We start from the raw sequence: 24,057 nt of genomic DNA, 5'->3' as shown, positions 1-24,057 counted from the left end.
TAAATCCTCTCTGTGGATTTATGTTCAACTGCTCCCTCTAGTAATGTTACATGGCAACTGCAATTTAATCACTGGATTGAGAAAGGGGCCGTCCTATGCAAATAATCTCCTCCCATGATTACTTCTGTGAGCTTCCGTTGTGATACAATGATAGGACCTTCAACATATGCTCTTCAGCAGATTTGTAAAGTTATCAAATTGCCTTAGGCTAAGGATTGTTCCACTTGAAGGCCCTCAGATAAGTACCCCACCCTCACTTAGCAGGGTACTGAATTACATGCAGTAATCCTCTATACAGAATATGGCCGTTCGTGGGCCTACTGTAAAGGCTGTATGCTAAGACTGGGATGTTTAAAATCCCATAGCACAGCAGCCATAGGTCCAGGTTATAGCAGAGGGTGGGAGTAGAAAGAGAGTGTGAGTCAGGTGGTAGGGGTGGAGCAAGAAGAACAGGCAGAGAGAGACCCATATAGAGAGAGGAGGTATAGACAGATAATAGCAGGGGTGGTTGGAGAACTTAGAGGAGGAAGGGGGACATTGAGGGAGCATGGTGGGAGACCAAGAGTGGGTGGAGTCACAGAGGAAAGGCAGTGCCAGGATGCAGGAGAAGAAGCGGTGTAGGCCAGAGAGCAAGAGTGAGTGGAGGACAGGAAGCATAGTGGAGTGGGGTCACTGCTGACAAGCAAGCAGAGCCCACCACCTCACATGCAAATGGGGTGATTACAAAGGAAGGGATTTGGTGGTGGACATCATCATTTGATGCCCCCCCTCACTCTCAGAAGGGGTTACATTTTGGGGAGCAGTGTCAAAAGGGGCATTAGGGTGCATTATTAAGGGGTGCCAGGAGACACAGTCCTCCATTCTATAGGCTCATCAAAAACCAACAAGAACAACAGGTAATTCAGCAAGTAGATTTAAAGCCTCTCTGTGGATTTATGTTCATACTGCTCCCTCTAGTAATGTTACAAGGCAACTGCAGTTTAATCACTGGATTGAGAAAGGGGCCGTCCTATGCAAATAATCTCCTCCCATGATTACTTCTGTGAGCTTCCGTTGTGATACAATGATAGGACCTTCAACATATGCTCTTCAGCAGATTTGTAAAGTTATCAAATTGCCTTAGGCTAAGGATTGTTTCACTTGAAGGCCCTCAGATAAGTACCCCACACTCACTTAGAAAGGGGACTGAATTACATGCAGTAATCCTCTATACAGAACATGGGCGTTTGTGGGCCTACTGTAAAGGCTGTATGCTAAGACTGGGATGTTTAAAATCCCATAGCACAGCAGCCATAGGTCCAGGTTATAGCAGAGGGTGGGAGTAGAAAGAGAGTGTGAGTCAGGTGGTAGGGGTGGAGCAAGAAGGACAGGCAGACAGAGACCCATATAGAGAGAGGAGGTATAGACAGATAATAGCAGGGGTGGTTGGAGAACTTAGAAGAGGAAGGGGGACATTGAGGGAGCATGGTGGGAGACCAAGAGTGGGTGGAGTGACAGAAAGGCAGTGCCAGGATGCAGGAGAAGAAGTGGTGTAGGCCAGAGAGCAAGAGTGAGTGCAGGACAGGATGCATGGTGGAGTGGGGTCACTGCTGACAAGCAAGCAGAGCCCAGCCCCTCGCATACAAATGGGGTGATTACAAAGGAAGGGATTTGGTGGTGGACATCATCTTTTTAACCCCCCCCTCACTCTCAGAAGGGGTCAAATTTTGGGGAGCAGTGTCAAAAGGGGCATTAGGGTGCATTATTAAGGGGTGCCAGGAGACACAGTCCTCCATTCTAAAGGCTCATCAAAAACCAACAAGAACAAAAGGTAATTCAGCAAGTAGATTTAAAGCCTCTCTGTGGATTTATGTTCAACTGCTCCCTCTAGTAATGTTACATGGCAACTGCAGTTTAATCACTGGATTGAGAAAGGGGCCGTCCTATGCAAATAATCTCCTCCCATGATTACTTCTGTGAGCTTCCGTTGTGATACAATGATAGGACCTTCAACATATGCTCTTCAGCAGATTTGTAAAGTTATCAAATTGCCTTAGGCTAAGGATTGTTCCACTTGAAGGCCCTCAGATAAGTACCCCACCCTCACTTAGCAGGGTACTGAATTACATGCAGTAATCCTCTATACAGAACATGGGCGTTCATTGGCCTACTGTAAAGGTTGTATGCTAAGACTGGGATGTTTAAAATCCCATAGCACAGCAGCCATAGGTCCAGGTTATAGCAGAGGGTGGGAGTAGAAAGAGAGTGTGAGTCAGGTGATAGGGGTGGAGCAAGAAGAACAGGCAGAGAGCGACCCATATAGAGAGAGGAGGTATAGACAGATAATAGCAGGGGTGGTTGGAGAACTTAGAGGAGGAAGGGGGACCAAGAGTGGGTGGAGTCACAGAGGAAAGGCAGTGCCAGGATGCAGGAGAAGAAGCGGTGTAGGCCAGAGAGCAAGAGTGAGTGCAGGACAGGAAGCATAGTGGAGTGGGGTCACTGCTGACAAGCAAGCAAAGCCCACCCCCTCACATTCAAATGGGGTGATTACAAAGGAAGCGATTTGGTGGTGGACATCATCTTTTTATGCCCCCCTCACTCTCAGAAGGGGTTACATTTTGGGGAGCAGTGTCAAAAGGGGCATTAGGGTGCATTATTAAGGGGTGCCAGGAGACACAGTCCTCCATTCTATAGGCTCATCAAAAACCAACAAGAACAACAGGTAATTCAGCAAGTAGATTTAAAGCCTCTCTGTGGATTTATGTTCATACTGCTCCCTCTAGTAATGTTACAAGGCAACTGCAGTTTAATCACTGGATTGAGAAAGGGGCCGTCCTATGCAAATAATCTCCTCCCATGATTACTTCTGTGAGCTTCCGTTGTGATACAATGATAGGACCTTCAACATATGCTTTTCAGCAGATTTGTAAAGTTATCAAATTGCCTTAGGCTAAGGATTGTTCCACTTGAAGGCCCTCAGATAAGTACCCCACCCTCACTTAGCAGGGTACTGAATTACATGCAGTAATCCTCTATACAGAACATGGGCGTTTGTGGGCCTACTGTAAAGGCTGTATGCTAAGATTGGGATGTTTAAAATCCCATAGCACAGTAGCCATAGGTCCAGGTTCTAGCACGGGGTGGGAGTAGAAAGAGAGTGTGAGTCAGGTGGTAGGGGTGGAGCAAGAAGGACAGGCAGAGAGAGACCCATACAGAGAGAGGAGGTATAGACAGATAATAGCAGGGGTGGTTGGAGAACTTAGAGGAAGAAGGGGGACATTGAGGGAGCATGGTGGGAGACCAAGAGTGGGTGGAGTCACAGAGGAAAGGCAGTGCCAGGATGCAGGAGAAGAAGTGGTGTAGGCCAGAGAGCAAGAGTGAGTGCAGGACAGGAAGCATAGTGGAGTGGGGTCACTGCTGACAAGCAAGCAGAGCCCAGCCCCTCGCATACAAATGGGGTGCTTACAAAGGAAGGGATTTGGTGGTGGACATCATCTTTTTATGCCCCCCCTCACTCTCAGAAGGGGTCAAATTTTGGGGAGCAGTGTCAAAAGGGGCATTAGGGTGCATTATTAAGGGGTGTCAGGAGACACAGTCCTCCATTCTAAAGGCTCATCAAAAACCAACAAGAACAAAAGGTAATTCAGCAAGTAGATTTAAAGCCTCTCTGTGGATTTATGTTCAACTGCTCCCTCTAGTAATGTTACATGGCAACTGCAGTTTAATCACTGGATTGAGAAAGGGGCCGTCCTATGCAAATAATCTCCTCCCATGATTACTTCTGTGAGCTTCCGTTGTGATACAATCATAGGACCTTCAACATATGCTCTTCAGCAGATTTGTAAAGTTATCAAATTGCCTTAGGCTAAGGATTGTTCCACTTGAAGGCCCTCAGATAAGTACCCCACCCTCACTTAGCAGGGTACTGAATTACATGCAGTAATCCTCTATACAGAACATGGCCGTTCGTGGGCCTACTGTAAAGGCTGTATGATAAGACTGGGATGTTTAAAATCCCATAGCACAGCAGCCATAGGTCCAGGTTATAGCAGAGGGTGGGAGTAGAAAGAGAGTGTGAGTCAGGTGGTAGGGGTGGAGCAAGAAGAACAGGCAGAGAGAGACCCATATAGAGAGAGGAGGTATAGACAGATAATAGCAGGGGTGGTTGGAGAACTTAGAGGAGGAAGGGGGACATTGAGGGAGCATGGTGGGAGACCAAGAGTGGGTGGAGTCACAGAGGAAAGGCAGTGCCAGGATGCAGGAGAAGAAGCGGTGTAGGCCAGAGAGCAAGAGTGAGTGCAGGACAGGAAGCATAGTGGAGTGGGGTCACTGCTGACAAGCAAGCAGAGCCCACCCCCTCACATGCAAATGGGGTGATTACAAAGGAAGGGATTTGGTGGTGGACATCATCTTTTTATGCCCCCCCTCACTCTCAGAAGGGGTTACATTTTGGGGAGCAGTGTCAAAAGGGGCATTAGGGTGCATTATTAAGGGGTGCCAGGAGACACAGTCCTCCATTCTATAGGCTCATCAAAAACCAACAAGAACAACAGGTAATTCAGCAAGTAGATTTAGGCCCATATTTATACTTTTTGACGCTAAACTGCGCTAACGCAGTTTAGCGTCAAAAAGTTTTGCGCCGTCTAACGCCATTCTGAAGCGCCAAGCGGGCGCCGTATTTATGGAATGGCGTTAGACGGCGCAATCAGACCGGCGCTGCCTGGTTTGCGTGGGAAAAAACCACGTAGACCAGACAGCGCCGGCGTAGGGGGAAAATGGCGCATGGGCGTCTTAAAATGGGGCAAGTCAGGTTACGTCGAAAAAATCGTCTTAACCCGACTTGCGCCATTTTTTAACGACGCCCATCCCCCATCAACATGACTCCTATCATTGTAAAGATAGGAGTCATGCCCCCTTGCCCAATGGCCATGCCCAGGGGACTTCTGTCCCCTGGGCATGGTCATTGGGCATAGTGGCATGTAGGGGGGCACAAATAAGGCCCCCCTATGCCACCAAAATAAAATATAAAAAAAAAAAATTATACTTACCTGAACTTACCTGAATGTCCCTGGGGTGGGTCCCTCCATCCTTGGGGGTCCTCCTGGGGTGGGCAAGGGTGGCAGGGGGGGTCCCTGGGGGCATGGGAGGGCACCTGTGGGCTCATTTTGAGCCCACAGGCCCCTTAACGCCTGCCCTGAGCAGGCGTTAAAAAGTGGCGCAAATGCGCCGTTTTTAGCCACGCCAACTCCCGGGCGTCTCTTTTGCCCGGGAGTATAAATACCACGTAAAGGCCTGGGAGTCATTTTTTAGACGGGAACGCCTCCCTTGCATATCATTAACGCAAGGAAGGGGTTCACGCTAAAAAATGACGCACATTCCGGGAACTTTGGCGCTATTCGCCTCTAACGCCATAGTATAAATATGGCGTTAGTTGGCGTTAGTTTTGCGTCGAAATTGCGTCAAAAAAAACGACGCAATTTCGGCGCAAACGGAGTATAAATATGGCCCTTAAAGCCTCTCTGTGGATTTATGTTCATACTGCTCCCTCTAGTAATGTTACAAGGCAACTGCAGTTTAATCACTGGATTGAGAAAGGGGCCGTCCTATGCAAATAATCTCCTCCCATGATTACTTCTGTGAGCTTCCGTTGTGATACAATGATAGGACCTTCAACATATGCTCTTCAGCAGATTTGTAAAGTTATCAAATTGCCTTAGGCTAAGGATTGTTCCACTTGAAGGCCCTCAGATAAGTACCCCACCCTCACTTAGCAGGGTACTGAATTACATGCAGTAATCCTCTATACAGAACATGGGCGTTCGTGGGCCTACTGTAAAGGCTGTATGCTAAGACTGGGATGTTTAAAATCCCATAGCACAGCAGCCATAGGTCAAGGTTATAGCAGAGGGTGGGAGTAGAAAGAGAGTGTGAGTCAGGTGATAGGGGTGGAGCAAGAAGAACAGGCAGAGTGCGACCCATATAGAGAGGGGAGGTATAGACAGATAATAGCAGGGGTGGTTGGAGAACTTAGAGGAGGAAGGGGGACATTGAGGGAGCATGGTGGGAGACCAAGAGTGGGTGGAGTCACAGAGGAAAGGCAGTGCCAGGATGCAGGAGAAGAAGCGGTGTAGGCCAGAGAGCAAGAGTGAGTGCAGGACAGGAAGCATAGTGGAGTGGGGTCACTGCTGACAAGCAAGCAAAGCCCACCCCTCACATGCAAATGGGGTGATTACAAAGGAAGTGATTTGGTGGTGGACATCATCTTTTTATGCACCCCCTCACTCTCAGAAGGGGTCAAATTTTGGGGAGCAGTGTCAAAAGGGGCATTAAGCTGGATTATTAAGGGGTGCCAGGAGACACAGTCCTCCATTCTAAAGGCTCATCAAAAACTAACAAGAACAAAAGGTAATTCAGCAAGTAGATTTAAAGCCTCTCTGTGGATTTATGTTCAACTGCTCCCTCTAGTAATGTTACATGGCAACTGCAGTTTAATCACTGGATTGAGAAAGGGGCCGTCCTATGCAAATAATCTCCTCCCATGATTACTTCTGTGAGCTTCCGTTGTGATACAATGATAGGACCTTCAACATATGCTCTTCAGCAGATTTGTAAAGTTATCAAATTGCCTTAGGCTAAGGATTGTTCCACTTGAAGGCCCTCAGATAAGTACCCCACCCTCACTTAGCAGGGTACTGAATTACATGCAGTAATCCTCTATACAGAACATGGCCGTTCGTGGGCCTACTGTAAAGGCTGTATGCTAAGACTGGGATGTTTAAAATCCATAGCATAGCAGCCATAGGTCCAGGTTATAGCAGAGGGTGGGAGCAAGAAGAACAGGCAGAGAGAGACTCATATAGAGAGAGGAGGTATAGACAGATAATAGCAGGGGTGGTTGGAGAACTTAGAGGAGGAAGGGGGACATTGAGGGAGCATGGTGGGAGACCAAGAGTGGGTGGAGTCACAGAGGAAAGGCAGTGCCAGGATGCAGGAGAAGAAGCGGTGTAGGCCAGAGAGCAAGAGTGAGTGCAGGACAGGAAGCATAGTGGAGTGGGGTCACTGCTGACAAGCAAGCAGAGCCCACCCCCTCACATGCAAATGGGGTGATTACAAAGGAAGGGATTTGGTGGTGGACATCATCTTTTTATGCCCCCCCTCACTCTCAGAAGGGGTTACATTTTTGGGAGCAGTGTCAAAAGGGGCATTAGGGTGCATTATTAAGGGGTGCCAGGAGACACAGTCCTCCATTCTATAGGCTCATCAAAAACCAACAAGAACAACAGGTAATTCAGCAAGTAGATTTGAAGCCTCTCTGTGGATTTATGTTCATACTGCTCCCTCTAGTAATGTTACAAGGCAACTGCAGTTTAATCACTGGATTGAGAAAGGGGCCGTCCTATGCAAATAATCTCCTCCCATGATTACTTCTGTGAGCTTCCGTTGTGATACAATGATAGGACCTTCAACATATGCTCTTTAGCAGATTTGTAAAGTTATCAAATTGCCTTAGGCTAAGGATTGTTCCACTTGAAGGCCCTCAGATAAGTACCCCACCCTCACTTAGCAGGGTACTGAATTACATGCAGTAATCCTCTATACAGAACTTTGGTGTTCGTGGCCCTACTGTAAAGGCTGTGTGCTAAGACTGGGATGTTTAAAATCCCATAGCCCAGCAGCCATAGGTCCAGGTTATAGCAGAGGGTGGGAGTAGAAAGCGAGTGTGAGTCAGGTGGTAGGGGTGGAGCAAGAAGGACAGGCAGAGAGAGACCCATATAGAGAGAGGAGGTATAGACAGATAATAGCAGGGGTGGTTGGAGAACTTAGAGGAGGAAGGGGGACATTGAGGGAGCATGGTGGGAGACCAAGAGTGGGTGGAGTCACAGAGGAAAGGCAGTGCCAGGATGCAGGAGAAGAAGTGGTGTAGGCCAGAGAGCAAGAGTGAGTGCAGGACAGGAAGCATAGTGGAGTGGGGTCACTGCTGACAAGCAAGCAGAGCCCAGCCCCTTGCATACAAATGGGGGTGATTACAAAGGAAGGAATTTGGTGGTGGACATCATCTTTTTATGCCCCCCCTCACTCTCAGAAGGGGTCAAATTTTGGGGAGCAGTGTCAAAAGGGGCATTAGGGTGCATTATTAAGTGGTGCCAGGAGACACAGTCCTCCATTCTAAAGGCTCATCAAAAACCAACAAGAACAAAAGGTAATTCAGCAAGTCGATTTAAAACCTCTCTGTGGATTTATGTTCAACTGCTCCCTCTAGTAATGTTACATGGCAACTGCAGTTTAATCACTGGATTGAGAAAGGGGCCGTCCTATGCAAATAATCTCCTCCCATGATTACTTCTGTGAGCTTCCGTTGTGATACAATGATAGGACCTTCAACATATGCTCTTCAGCAGACTTGTAAAGTTATCAAATTGCCTTAGGCTAAGGATTGTTCCACTTGAAGGCCCTCAGATAAGTACCCCACCCTCACTTAGCAGGGTACTGAATTATATGCAGTAATCCTCTATACAGAACATGGGTGTTCGTGGGCCTACTGTAAAGGCTGTATGCTAAGATTGGGATGTTTAAAATCTCATAGCACAGCAGCCATAGGTCCAGGTTATAGCAGAAGGTGGGAGTAGAAAGAGAGTGTGAGTCAGGTGGTAGGGGTGGAGCAAGAAGAACAGGCAGAGAGAGACCCATATAGAGAGAGGAGGTATAGACAGATAATAGCAGGGGTGGTTGGAGAACTTAGAGGAGGAAGGGGGACATTGAGGGAGCATGGTGGGAGACCAAGAGTGGGTGGAGTCACAGAAGAAAGGCAGTGCCAGGATGCAGGAGAAGAAGCGGTGTAGGCCAGAGAGCAAGAGTGAGTGCAGGACAGGAAGCATAGTGGAGTGGGGTCACTGCTGACAAGCAAGCAGAGCCCACCCCCTCACATGCAAATGGGGTGATTTCAAAGGAAGGGATTTGGTGGTGGACATCATCTTTTTATGCCCCCCCTCACTCTCAGAAGGGGTTACATTTTGGGGAGCAGTGTCAAAAGGGGCATTAGGGTGCATTATTAAGGGGTGCCAGGAGACACAGTCCTCCATTCTAAAGGCTCATCAAAAACCAACAAGAACAACAGGTAATTCAGCAAGTAGATTTAAAGCCTCTCTGTGGATTTATGTTCATACTGCTCCCTCTAGTAATGTTACAAGGCAACTGCAGTTTAATCACTGGATTGAGAAAGGGGCCGTCCTATGCAAATAATCTCCTCCCATGATTACTTCTGTGAGCTTCCGTTGTGATACAATGATAGGACCTTCAACATATGCTCTTCAGCAGATTTGTGAAGTTATCAAATTGCCTTAGGCTAAGGATTGTTCCACTTGAAGGCCCTCAGATAAGTACCCCACCCTCACTTAGCAGGGTACTGAATTACATGCAGTAATCCTCTATACAGAACATGGGCGTTTGTGGGCCTACTGTAAAGGCTGAGAGAGACCCATATAGAGAGAGGAGGTATAGACAGATAATAGCAGGGGTGGTTGGAGAACTTAGAGGAGGAAGGGGGACATTGAGGGAGCATGGTGGGAGACCAAGAGTGGGTGGAGTCACAGAAGAAAGGCAGTGCCAGGATGCAGGAGAAGAAGCGGTGTAGGCCAGAGAGCAAGAGTGAGTGCAGGACAGGAAGCATAGTGGAGTGGGGTCACTGCTGACAAGCAAGCAGAGCCCACCCCCTCACATGCAAATGGGGTGATTACAATGGAAGGGATTTGGTGGTGGACATCATCTTTTTATGCCCCCCCTCACACTCAGAAGGGGTTACATTTTGGGGAGCAGTGTCAAAAGGGGCATTAGGGTGCATTATTAAGGGGTGCCAGGAGACACAGTCCTCCATTCTATAGGCTCATCAAAAACCAACAAGAACAACAGGTAATTCAGCAAGTAGATTTGAAGCCTCTCTGTGGATTTATGTTCATACTGCTCCCTCTAGTAATGTTACAAGGCAACTGCAGTTTAATCACTGGATTGAGAAAGGGGCCGTCCTATGCAAATAATCTCCTCCCATGATTACTTCTGTGAGCTTCCGTTGTGATACAATGATAGGACCTTCAACATATGCTCTTCAGCAGATTTGTAAAGTTATCAAATTGCCTTAGGCTAAGGATTGTTCCACTTGAAGGCCCTCAGATAAGTACCCCACACTCACTTAGAAAGGGGACTGAATTACATGCAGTAATCCTCTAGACAGAACATAGGCGTTTGTGGGCCTACTGTAAAGGCTGTATGCTAAGATTGGGATGTTTAAAATCCCATAGCACAGCAGCCATAGGTCCAGGTTATAGCAGAGGGTGGGAGTAGAAAGAGAGTGTGAGTCAGGTGGTAGGGGTGGAGCAAGAAGGACAGGCAGACAGAGACCCATATAGAGAGAGGAGGTATAGACAGATAATAGCAGGGGTGGTTGGAGAACTTAGAGGAGGAAGGGGGACATTGAGGGAGCATGGTGGGAGACCAAGAGTGGGTGGAGTGACAGAGGAAAGGCAGTGCCAGGATGCAGGAGAAGAAGTGGTGTAGGCCAGAGAGCAAGAGTGAGTGCAGGACAGGATGCATGGTGGAGTGGGGTCACTGCTGACAAGCAAGCAGAGCCCAGCCCCTCGCATACAAATGGGGTGATTACAAAGGAAGGGATTTGGTGGTGGACATCATCTTTTTAACCCCCCCCTCACTCTCAGAAGGGGTCAAATTTTGGGGAGCAGTGTCAAAAGGGGCATTAGGGTGCATTATTAAGGGGTGCCAGGAGACACAGTCCTCCATTCTAAAGGCTCATCAAAAACCAACAAGAACAAAAGGAAATTCAGCAAGTAGATTTAAAGCCTCTCTGTGGATTTATGTTCAACTGCTCCCTCTAGTAATGTTACATGGCAACTGCAGTTTAATCACTGGATTGAGAAAGGGGCCGTCCTATGCAAATAATCTCCTCCCATGATTACTTCTGTGAGCTTCCGTTGTGATACAATGATAGGACCTTCAACATATGCTCTTCAGCAGATTTGTAAAGTTATCAAATTGACTTAGGCTAAGGATTGTTCCACTTGAAGGCCCTCAGATAAGTACCCCACCCTCACTTAGCAGGGTACTGAATTACATGCAGTAATCCTCTATACAGAACATGGGCGTTCGTGGGCCTACTGTAAAGGTTGTATGCTAAGACTGGGATGTTTAAAATCCCATAGCACAGCAGCCATAGGTCCAGGTTATAGCAGAGGGTGGGAGTAGAAAGAGAGTGTGAGTCAGGTGATAGGGGTGGAGCAAGAAGAACAGGCAGAGAGCGACCCATATAGAGAGAGGAGGTATAGACAGATAATAGCAGGGGTGGTTGGAGAACTTAGAGGAGGAAGGGGGACCAAGAGTGGGTGGAGTCACAGAGGAAAGGCAGTGCCAGGATGCAGGAGAAGAAGCGGTGTAGGCCAGAGAGCAAGAGTGAGTGCAGGACAGGAAGCATAGTGGAGTGGGGTCACTGCTGACAAGCAAGCAGAGCCCACCCCCTCACATGCAAATGGGGTGATTACAAAGGAAGGGATTTGGTGGTGGACATCATCTTTTTATACCCCCCTCACTCTCAGAAGGGGTTACATTTTGGGTAGCAGTGTCAAAAGGGGCATTAGGGTGCATTATTAAGGGGTGCCAGGAGACACAGTCCTCCATTCTATAGGCTCATCAAAAACCAACAAGAACAACAGGTAATTCAGCAAGTAGATTTAAAGCCTCTCTGTGGATTTATGTTCATACTGCTCCCTCTAGTAATGTTACAAGGCAACTGCAGTTTAATCACTGGATTGAGAAAGGGGCCGTCCTATGCAAATAATCTCCTCCCATGATTACTTCTGTGAGCTTCCGTTGTGATACAATGTTAGGACCTTCAACATATGCTCTTCAGCAGATTTGTAAAGTTATCAAATTGCCTTAGGCTAAGGATTGTTCCACTTGAAGGCCCTCAGATAAGTACCCCACCCTCACTTAGCAGGGTACTGAATTACATGCAGTAATCCTCTATACAGAACATGGGTGTTCGTGGGCCTACTGTAAAGGCTGTGTGCTAAGACTGGGATGTTTAAAATCCCATAGCACAGCAGCCATAGGTCCAGGTTATAGCAGAGGGTGGGAGTAGAAAGAGAGTGTGAGTCAGGTGATAGGGGTGGAGCAAGAAGAACAGGCAGAGAGCGACCCATATAGAGAGAGGAGGTATAGACAGATAATAGCAGGGGTGGTTGGAGAACTTAGAGGAGGAAGGGGGACATTGAGGGAGCATGGTGGGAGACCAAGAGTGGGTGGAGTCACAGAGGAAAGGCAGTGCCAGGATGCAGGAGAAGAAGCGGTGTAGGCCAGAGAGCAAGAGTGAGTGCAGGACAGGAAGCATAGTGGAGTGGAGTCACTGCTGACAAGCAAGCAGAGCCCATCCCCTCACATGCAAATGGGGTGATTACAAAGGAAGGGATTTGGTGGTGGACATCATCTTTTTATGCCCCCCCTCACTCTCAGAATGGGTTACATTTTGGGGAGCAGTGTCAAAAGGGGCATTAGGGTGCATTATTAAGGGGTGCCAGGAGACACAGTCCTCCATTCTATAGGCTCATCAAAAACCAACAAGAACAACAGGTAATTCAGCAAGTAGATTTAAAGCCTCTCTGTGGATTTATGTTCATACTGCTCCCTCTAGTAATGTTACAAGGCAACTGCAGTTTAATCACTGGATTGAGAAAGGGGCCGTCCTATGCAAATAATCTCCTCCCATGATTACTTCTTTGAGCTTCCGTTGTGATACAATGATAGGACCTTCAACATATGCTCTTCAGCAGATTTGTAAAGTTATCAAATTGCCTTAGGCTAAGGATTGTTCCACTTGAAGGCCCTCAGATAAATACCCCACCCTCACTTAGCAGGGTACTGAATTACATGCAGTAATCCTCTATACAGAACATGGGTGTTCGTGGGCCTACTGTAAAGGCTGTGTGCTAAGACTGGGATGTTTAAAATCCCATAGCACAGCAGCCTTAGGTCCAGGTTATAGCAGAGGGTGGGAGTAGAAAGAGAGTGTGAGTCAGGTGGTAGGAGTGGAGCAAGAAGGACAGGCAGAGAGAGACCCATATAGAGAGAGGATGTATAGACAGATAATAGCAGGGGTGGTTGGAGAACTTAGAGAAGGAAGGGGGACATTGAGGGAGCATGGTGGGAGACCAAGAGTGGGTGGAGTCACAGAGGAAAGGCAGTGCCAGGATGCAGGAGAAGAAGCGGTGTAGGCCAGAGAGCAAGAGTGAGTGCAGGACAGGAAGCATAGTGGAGTGGGGTCAATGCTGACAAGCAAGCAGAGCCCACCCCATCACATGCAAATGGGGTGATTTCAAAGGAAGGGATTTGGTGGTGGACATCATCTTTTTATGCCCCCCCTCACTCTCAGAAGGGGTTACATTTTGGGGAGCAGTGTCAAAAGGGGCATTAGGGTGCATTATTAAGGGGTGCCAGGAGACACAGTCCTCCATTCTAAAGGCTCACCAAAAACCAACAAGAACAAAAGGTAATTCAGCAAGTAGATTTAAAGCCTCTCTGTGGATTTATGTTCAACTGCTCCCTCTAGTAATGTTACATGGCAACTGCAGTTTAATCACTGGATTGAGAAAGGGGCCGTCCTATGCAAATAATCTCCTCCCATGATTACTTCTGTGAGCTTCCGTTGTGATACAATGATAGGACCTTCAACATATGCTCTTCAGCAGATTTGTAAAGTTATCAAATTGCCTTAGGCTAAGGATTGTTCCACTTGAAGGCCCTCAGATAAGTACCCCACCCTCACTTAGCAGGGTACTGAATTACATGCAGTAATCCTCTATACAGAACATGGCCGTTTGTGGGCTTACTGTAAAGGCTGTATGTTAAGACTGGGATGTTTAAAATCCCATAGCACAGCAGCCATAGGTCCAGGTTATAGCAGAGGGTGGGAGTAGAAAGAGAGTGTGAGTCAGGTGGTAGGGGTGGAGCAAGAAGAACAGGCAGAGAGAGACCCATATAGAGAGAGGAGGTATAGACAGATAATAGCAGGGGTGGTTGGAGAACTTAGAGGAGGAAGGGGGACATTGAGGGAGCATGGTGGGAGACCAAGAGTGGGTGGAGTCACAGAGGAAAGGCAGTGCCAGGATGCAGGAGAAGAAGCGGTGTAGGCCAGAGAGCAAGAGTGAGTGCAGGACAGGAAGCATAGTGGAGTGGGGTCACTGCTGACAAGCAAGCAGAGCCCACCCCCTCACATGCAAATGGGGTGATTACAAAGGAAGGGATTTGGTGGTGGACATCATCTTTTTATGCCCCCCCTCACTCTCAGAAGGGGTTACATTTTGGGGAGCAGTGTCAAAAGGGGCATTAGGGTGCATTATTAAGGGGTGCCAGGAGACACAGTCCTCCATTCTATAGGCTCATCAAAAACCAACAAGAACAACAGGTAATTCAGCAAGTAGATTTAAAGCCTCTCTGTGGATTTATGTTCATACTGCTCCCTCTAGTAATGTTACAAGGCAACTGCAGTTTAATCACTGGATTGAGAAAGGGGCCGTCCTATGCAAATAATCTCCTCCCATGATTACTTCTGTGAGCTTCCGTTGTGATACAATGATAGGACCTTCAACATATGCTCTTCAGCAGATTTGTAAAGTTATCAAATTGCCTTAGGCTAAGGATTGTTCCACTTGAAGGCCCTCAGATAAGTACCCACCCTCACTTAGCAGGGTACTGAATTACATGCAGTAATCCTCTATACAGAACATGGGCGTTTGTGGGCCTACTGTAAAGGCTGTATGCTAAGACTGGGATGTTTAAAATTATATAGCACAGCAGCCATAGGTCGAGGTTATAGCAGAGGGTGGGAGTAGAAAGAGAGTGTGAGTCAGGTGGTAGGGGTGGAGCAAGAAGGACAGGCAGAGAGAGACCCATATAGAGAGAGGAGGTATAGACAGATAATAGCAGGGGTGGTTGGAGAACTTAGAGGAGGAAGGGGGACATTGAGGGAGCATGGTGGGAGACAAAGAGTGGGTGGAGTCACAGAGGAAAGGCAGTGCCAGGATGCAGGAGAAGAAGCTGTGTAGGCCAGAGAGCAAGAGTGAGTGCAGGACAGGAAGCATAGTGGAGTGGGGTCAATGCTGACAAGCAAGCAGAGCCCACCCCCTCACATGCAAATGGGGTGATTTCAAAGGAAGGGATTTGGTGGTGGACATCATCTTTTTATGCCCCCCCTCACTCTCAGAAGGGGTTACATTTTGGGGAGCAGTGTCAAAAGGGGCATTAGGGTGCATTATTAAGGGGTGCCAGGAGACACAGTCCTCCATTCTATAGGCTCATCAAAAACCAACAAGAACAACAGGTAATTCAGCAAGTAGATTTAAAGCCTCTCTGTGGATTTATGTTCATACTGCTCCCTCTAGTAATGTTACAAGGCAACTGCAGTTTAATCACTGGATTGAGAAAGGGGCCGTCCTATGCAAATAATCTCCTCCCATGATTACTTCTGTGAGCTTCCGTTGTGATACAATGATAGGACCTTCAACATATGCTCTTCAGCAGATTTGTAAAGTTATCAAATTGCCTTAGGCTAAGGATTGTTCCACTTGAAGGCCCTCAGATAAGTACCCCACGCTCACTTAGCAGGGTACTGAATTACATGCAGTAATCCTCTATACAGAACATGGGCGTTTGTGGGCCTACTGTAAAGGCTGTATGCTAAGACTGGGATGTTTAAAATCCTATAGCACAGCAGCCATAGGTCCAGGTTATAGCAGAGGGTGGGAGTAGAAAGAGAGTGTGAGTCAGGTGGTAGGGGTGGAGCAAGAAGGACAGGCAGAGAGAGTCCCATATAGAGAGAGGAGGTATAGACAGATAATAGCAGGGGTGGTTGGAGAACTTAGAGGAGGAAGGGGGACATTGAGGGAGCATGGTGGGAGACCAAGAGTGGGTGGAGTCACAGAGGAAAGGCAGTGCCAGGATGCAGGAGAAGAAGTGGTGTAGGCCAGAGAGCAAGAGTGAGTGCAGGACAGGAAGCATAGTGGAGTGGGGTCACTGCTGACAAGCAAGCAGAGCCCAGCCCCTCGCATACAAATGGGGTGATTACAAAGGAAGGGATTTGGTGGTGGACATCATCTTTTTATGCCCCCCCTCACTCTCAGAAGGGGTCAAATTTTGGGGAGCAGTGTCAAAAGGGGCATTAGGGTGCATTATTAAGGGGTGCCAGGAGACACAGTCCTCCATTCTAAAGGCTCATCAAAAACCAACAAGAACAAAAGGTAATTCAGCAAGTAGATTTAAAGCCTCTCTGTGGATTTATGTTCAACTGCTCCCTCTAGTAATGTTACATGGCAACTGCAGTTTAATCACTGGATTGAGAAAGGGGCCGTCCTATGCAAATAATCTCCTCCCATTATTACTTCTGTGAGCTTCCGTTGTGATACAATCATAGGACCTTCAACATATGCTCTTCAGCAGATTTGTAAAGTTATCAAATTGCCTTAGGCTAAGGATTGTTCCACTTGAAGGCCCTCAGATAAGTACCCCACCCTCACTTAGCAGGGTACTGAATTACATGCAGTAATCCTCTATTCAGAACATGGCCGTTCGTGGGCCTACTGTAAAGGCTGTATGCTAAGGCTGGGATGTTTAAAATCCCATAGCACAGCAGCCATAGGTCCAGGTTATAGCAGAGGGAGGGAGTAGAAAGAGAGTGTGAGTCAGGTGGTAGGGGTGGAGCAAGAAGAACAGGCAGAGAGAGACCCATATAGAGAGAGGAGGTATAGACAGATAATAGCAGGGGTGGTTGGAGAACTTAGAGGAGGAAGGGGGACCAAGAGTGGGTGGAGTCACAGAGGAAAGGCAGTGCCAGGATGCAGGAGAAGAAGCGTTGTAGGCCAGAGAGCAAGAGTGAGTGCAGGACAGGAAGCATAGTGGAGTGGGGTCACTGCTGACAAGCAAGCAGAGCCCACCCCCTCCATGCAAATGGGGTGATTACAAAGGAAGGGATTTGGTGGTGGACATCATCTTTTTATGCCCCCCCTCACTCTCAGAAGGGGTTACATTTTGGGGAGCAGTGTCAAAAGGGGCATTAGGGTGCATTATTAAGGGGTGCCAGGAGACACAGTCCTCCATTCTATAGGCCCATCAAAAACCAACAAGAACAACAGGTAATTCAGCAAGTAGATTTAAAGCCTCTCTGTGGATTTATGTTCAACTGCTCCCTCTAGTAATGTTACATGGCAACTGCAGTTTAATCACTGGATTGAGAAAGGGGCCGTCCTATGCAAATAATCTCCTCCCATGATTACTTCTGTGAGATTCCGTTGTGATACAATGATAGGACCTTCAACATATGCTCTTCAGCAGATTTGTAAAGTTATCAAATTGCCTTAGGCTAAGGATTGTTCCACTTGAAGGCCCTCAGATAAGTACCCCACCCTCACGTAGCAGGGTACTGAATTACATGCAGTAATCCTCTATACAGAACATGGGCGTTCGTGGGCTTACTGTAAAGGTTGTATGCTAAGACTGGGATGTTTAAAATCCCATAGCACAGCAGCCATAGGTCCAGGTTATAGCAGAGGGTGGGAGTAGAAAGAGAGTGTGAATCAGGTGATAGGGGTGGAGCAAGAAGAACAGGCAGAGAGCGACCCATATAGAGAGAGGAGGTATAGACAGATAATAGCAGGGGTGGTTGGAGAACTTAGAGGAGGAAGGGGGACATTGAGGGAGCATGGTGGGAGACCAAGAGTGGGTGGAGTCACAGAGGAAAGGCAGTGCCAGGATGCAGGAGAAGAAGCGGTGTAGGCCAGAGAGCAAGAGTGAGTGCAGGACAGGAAGCATAGTGGAGTGGGGTCACTGCTGACAAGCAAGCAAAGCCCACCCCCTCACATTCAAATGGGGTGATTACAAAGGAAGCGATTTGGTGGTGGACATCATCTTTTTATGCCCCCCCTCACTCTCAGAAGGGGTTACATTTTGGGGAGCAGTGTCAAAAGGGGCATTAGGGTGCATTATTAAGGGGTGCCAGGAGACACAGTCCTCCATTCTATAGGCTCATCAAAAACCAACAAGAACAACAGGTAATTCAGCAAGTAGATTTAAAGCCTCTCTGTGGATTTATGTTCATACTGCTCCCTCTAGTAATGTTACAAGGCAACTGCAGTTTAATCACTAGATTGAGAAAGGGGCCGTCCTATGCAAATAATCTCCTCCCATGATTACTTCTGTGAGCTTCCGTTGTGATACAATGATAGGACCTTCAACATATGCTCTTCAGCAGATTTGTAAAGTTATCAAATTGCCTTAGGCTAAGGATTGTTCCACTTGAAGGCCCTCAGATAAGTACCCCACCCTCACTTAGCAGGGTACTGAATTACATGCAGTAATCCTCTATACAGAACATGGGCGTTTGTGGGCCTACTGTAAAGGCTGTATGCTAAGATTGGGATGTTTAAAATCCCATAGCACAGCAGCCATAGGTCCAGGTTATAGCACAGGGTGGGAGTAGAAAGAGAGTGTGAGTCAGGTTGTAGGGGTGGAGCAAGAAGGACAGGCAGAGAGAGACCCATATAGAGAGAGGAGGTATAGACAGATAATAGCAGGGGTGGTTGGAGAACTTAGAGGAGGAAGGGGGACATTGAGGGAGCATGGTGGGAGACCAAGAGTGGGTGGAGTCACAGAGGAAAGGCAGTGCCAGGATGCAGGAGAAGAAGTGGTGTAGGCCAGAGAGCAAGAGTGAGTGCAGGACAGGAAGCATAGTGGAGTGGGGTCACTGCTGACAAGCAAGCAGAGCCCAGCCCCTCGCATACAAATGGGGTGATTACAAAGGAAGGGATTTGGTGGTGGACATCATCTTTTTATGCCCCCCCTCACTCTCAGAAGGGGTCAAATTTTGGGGAGCAGTGTCAAAAGGGGCATTAGGGTGCATTATTAAGGGGTGTCAGGAGACACAGTCCTCCATTCTAAAGGCTCATCAAAAACCAACAAGAACAAAAGGTAATTCAGCAAGTAGATTTAAAGCCTCTCTGTGGATTTATGTTCAACTGCTCCCTCTAGTAATGTTACATGGCAACTGCAGTTTAATCACTGGATTGAGAAAGGGGCCGTCCTATGCAAATAATCTCCTCCCATGATTACTTCTGTGAGCTTCCGTTGTGATACAATCATAGGACCTTCAACATATGCTCTTCAGCAGATTTGTAAAGTTATCAAATTGCCTTAGGCTAAGGATTGTTCCACTTGAAGGCCCTCAGATAAGTACCCCACCCTCACTTAGCAGGGTACTGAATTACATGCAGTAATCCTCTATACAGAACATGGCCGTTCGTGGGCCTACTGTAAAGGCTGTATGATAAGACTGGGATGTTTAAAATCCCATAGCACAATAGCCATAGGTCCAGGTTATAGCAGAGGGTGGGAGTAGAAAGAGAGTGTGAGTCAGGTGGTAGGGGTAGAGCAAGAAGAACAGGCAGAGAGAGACCCATATAGAGAGAGGAGGTATAGACAGATAATAGCAGGGGTGGTTGGAGAACTTAGAGGAGGAAGGGGGACATTGAGGGAGCATGGTGGGAGACCAAGAGTGGGTGGAGTCACAGAGGAAAGGCAGTGCCAGGATGCAGGAGAAGAAGCGGTGTAGGCCAGAGAGCAAGAGTGAGTGCAGGACAGGAAGCATAGTGGAGTGGGGTCACTGCTGACAAGCAAGCAGAGCCCACCCCCTCACATGCAAATGGGGTGATTACAAAGGAAGGGATTTGGTGGTGGACATCATCTTTTTATGCCCCCCCTCACTCTCAGAAGGGGTTACATTTTGGGGAGCAGTGTCAAAAGGGGCATTAGGGTGCATTATTAAGGGGTGCCAGGAGACACAGTCCTCCATTCTATAGGCTCATCAAAAACCAACAAGAACAACAGGTAATTCAGCAAGTAGATTTAAAGCCTCTCTGTGGATTTATGTTCATACTGCTCCCTCTAGTAATGTTACAAGGCAACTGCAGTTTAATCACTGGATTGAGAAAGGGGCCGTCTTATGCAAATAATCTCCTCCCATGATTACTTCTGTGAGCTTCCGTTGTGATACAATGATAGGACCTTCAACATATGCTCTTCAGCAGATTTGTAAAGTTATCAAATTGCCTTAGGCTAAGGATTGTTCCACTTGAAGGCCCTCAGATAAGTACCCCACCCTCACTTAGCAGGGTACTGAATTACATGCAGTAATCCTCTATGCAGAACATGGGTGTTCGTGGGCCTACTGTAAAGGCTGTGTGCTAAGACTGGGATGTTTAAAATCCCATAGCACAGCAGCCATAGGTCCAGGTTATAGAAGAGGGTGGGAGTAGAAAGAGAGTGTGAGTCAGGTGATAGGGGTGGAGCAAGAAGAACAGGCAGAGAGCGACCCATATAGAGAGAGGAGGTATAGACAGATAATAGCAGGGGTGGTTGGAGAACTTAGAGGAGGAAGGGGGACATTGAGGGAGCATGGTGGGAGACCGAGAGTGGGTGGAGTCACAGAGGAAAGGCAGTGCCAGGATGCAGGAGAAGAAGCGGTGTAGGCCAGAGAGCAAGAGTGAGTGCAGGACAGGAAGCATAGTGGAGTGGAGTCACTGCTGACAAGCAAGCAGAGCCCATCCCCTCACATGCAAATGGGGTGATTACAAAGGAAGGGATTTGGTGGTGGACATCATCTTTTTATGCCCCCCCTCACTCTCAGAATGGGTTACATTTTGGGGAGCAGTGTCAAAAGGGGCATTAGGGTGCATTATTAAGGGGTGCCAGGAGACACAGTCCTCCATTCTATAGGCTCATCAAAAACCAACAAGAACAACAGGTAATTCAGCAAGTAGATTTAAAGCCTCTCTGTGGATTTATGTTCATACTGCTCCCTCTAGTAATGTTACAAGGCAACTGCAGTTTAATCACTGGATTGAGAAAGGGGCCGTCCTATGCAAATAATCTCCTCCCATGATTACTTCTTTGAGCTTCCGTTGTGATACAATGATAGGACCTTCAACATATGCTCTTCAGCAGATTTGTAAAGTTATCAAATTGCCTTAGGCTAAGGATTGTTCCACTTGAAGGCCCTCAGATAAATACCCCACCCTCACTTAGCAGGGTACTGAATTACATGCAGTAATCCTCTATACAGAACATGGGTGTTCGTGGGCCTACTGTAAAGGCTGTGTGCTAAGACTGGGATGTTTAAAATCCCATAGCACAGCAGCCTTAGGTCCAGGTTATAGCAGAGGGTGGGAGTAGAAAGAGAGTGTGAGTCAGGTGGTAGGAGTGGAGCAAGAAGGACAGGCAGAGAGAGACCCATATAGAGAGAGGAGGTATAGACAGATAATAGCAGGGGTGGTTGGAGAACTTAGAGAAGGAAGGGGGACATTGAGGGAGCATGGTGGGAGACCAAGAGTGGGTGGAGTCACAGAGGAAAGGCAGTGCCAGGATGCAGGAGAAGAAGCGGTGTAGGCCAGAGAGCAAGAGTGAGTGCAGGACAGGAAGCATAGTGGAGTGGGGTCAATGCTGACAAGCAAGCAGAGCCCACCCCATCACATGCAAATGGGGTGATTTCAAAGGAAGGGATTTGGTGGTGGACATCATCTTTTTATGCCCCCCCTCACTCTCAGAAGGGGTTACATTTTGGGGAGCAGTGTCAAAAGGGGCATTAGGGTGCATTATTAAGGGGTGCCAGGAGACACAGTCCTCCATTCTAAAGGCTCACCAAAAACCAACAAGAACAAAAGGTAATTCAGCAAGTAGATTTAAAGCCTCTCTGTGGATTTATGTTCAACTGCTCCCTCTAGTAATGTTACATGGCAACTGCAGTTTAATCACTGGATTGAGAAAGGGGCCGTCCTATGCAAATAATCTCCTCCCATGATTACTTCTGTGAGCTTCCGTTGTGATACAATGATAGGACCTTCAACATATGCTCTTCAGCAGATTTGTAAAGTTATCAAATTGCCTTAGGCTAAGGATTGTTCCACTTGAAGGCCCTCAGATAAGTACCCCACCCTCACTTAGCAGGGTACTGAATTACATGCAGTAATCCTCTATACAGAACATGGCCGTTTGTGGGCTTACTGTAAAGGCTGTATGTTAAGACTGGGATGTTTAAAATCCCATAGCACAGCAGCCATAGGTCCAGGTTATAGCAGAGGGTGGGAGTAGAAAGAGAGTGTGAGTCAGGTGGTAGGGGTGGAGCAAGAAGAACAGGCAGAGAGAGACCCATATAGAGAGAGGAGGTATAGACAGATAATAGCAGGGGTGGTTGGAGAACTTAGAGGAGGAAGGGGGACATTGAGGGAGCATGTGGGAGACCAAGAGTGGGTGGAGTCACAGAGGAAAGGCAGTGCCAGGATGCAGGAGAAGAAGCGGTGTAGGCCAGAGAGCAAGAGTGAGTGCAGGACAGGAAGCATAGTGGAGTGGGGTCACTGCTGACAAGCAAGCAGAGCCCACCCCCTCACATGCACATGGGGTGATTACAAAGGAAGGGATTTGGTGGTGGACATCATCTTTTTATGCCCCCCCTCACTCTCAGAAGGGGTTACATTTTGGGGAGCAGTGTCAAAAGGGGCATTAGGGTGCATTATTAAGGGGTGCCAGGAGACACAGTCCTCCATTCTATAGGCTCATCAAAAACCAACAAGAACAACAGGTAATTCAGCAAGTAGATTTAAAGCCTCTCTGTGGATTTATGTTCATACTGCTCCCTCTAGTAATGTTACAAGGCAACTGCAGTTTAATCACTGGATTGAGAAAGGGGCCGTCCTATGCAAATAATCTCCTCCCATGATTACTTCTGTGAGCTTCCGTTGTGATACAATGATAGGACCTTCAACATATGCTCTTCAGCAGATTTGTAAAGTTATCAAATTGCCTTAGGCTAAGGATTGTTCCACTTGAAGGCCCTCAGATAAGTACCCACCCTCACTTAGCAGGGTACTGAATTACATGCAGTAATCCTCTATACAGAACATGGGCGTTTGTGGGCCTACTGTAAAGGCTGTATGCTAAGACTGGGATGTTTAAAATTATATAGCACAGCAGCCATAGGTCGAGGTTATAGCAGAGGGTGGGAGTAGAAAGAGAGTGTGAGTCAGGTGGTAGGGGTGGAGCAAGAAGGACAGGCAGAGAGAGACCCATATAGAGAGAGGAGGTATAGACAGATAATAGCAGGGGTGGTTGGAGAACTTAGAGGAGGAAGGGGGACATTGAGGGAGCATGGTGGGAGACCAAGAGTGGGTGGAGTCACAGAGGAAAGGCAGTGCCAGGATGCAGGAGAAGAAGCTGTGTAGGCCAGAGAGCAAGAGTGAGTGCAGGACAGGAAGCATAGTGGAGTGGGGTCACTGCTGACAAGCAAGCAGAGCCCACCCCCTCACATGCAAATGGGGTGATTTCAAAGGAAGGGATTTGGTGGTGGACATCATCTTTTTATGCCCCCCCTCACTCTCAGAAGGGGTTACATTTTGGGGAGCAGTGTCAAAAGGGGCATTAGGGTGCATTATTAAGGGGTGCCAGGAGACACAGTCCTCCATTCTATAGGCTCATCAAAAACCAACAAGAACAACAGGTAATTCAGCAAGTAGATTTAAAGCCTCTCTGTGGATTTATGTTCATACTGCTCCCTCTAGTAATGTTACAAGGCAACTGCAGTTTAATCACTAGATTGAGAAAGGGGCCGTCCTATGCAAATAATCTCCTCCCATGATTACTTCTGTGAGCTTCCGTTGTGATACAATGATAGGACCTTCAACATATGCTTTTCAGCAGATTTGTAAAGTTATCAAATTGCCTTAGGCTAAGGATTGTTCCACTTGAAGGCCCTCAGATAAGTACCCCACCCTCACTTAGCAGGGTACTGAATTACATGCAGTAATCCTCTATACAGAACATGGGCGTTTGTGGGCCTACTGTAAAGGCTGTATGCTAAGATTGGGATGTTTAAAATCCCATAGCACAGTAGCCATAGGTCCAGGTTCTAGCACGGGGTGGGAGTAGAAAGAGAGTGTGAGTCAGGTGGTAGGGGTGGAGCAAGAAGGACAGGCAGAGAGAGACCCA

Source organism: Pleurodeles waltl, chromosome 1_2 (genome assembly GCF_031143425.1).
Source record: "Pleurodeles waltl isolate 20211129_DDA chromosome 1_2, aPleWal1.hap1.20221129, whole genome shotgun sequence".
Classification (NCBI taxonomy): domain Eukaryota; kingdom Metazoa; phylum Chordata; class Amphibia; order Caudata; family Salamandridae; genus Pleurodeles; species Pleurodeles waltl.
The sequence above is the reverse complement of the archived record's forward strand: the minus strand, read 5'-3'. Positions refer to the sequence as shown.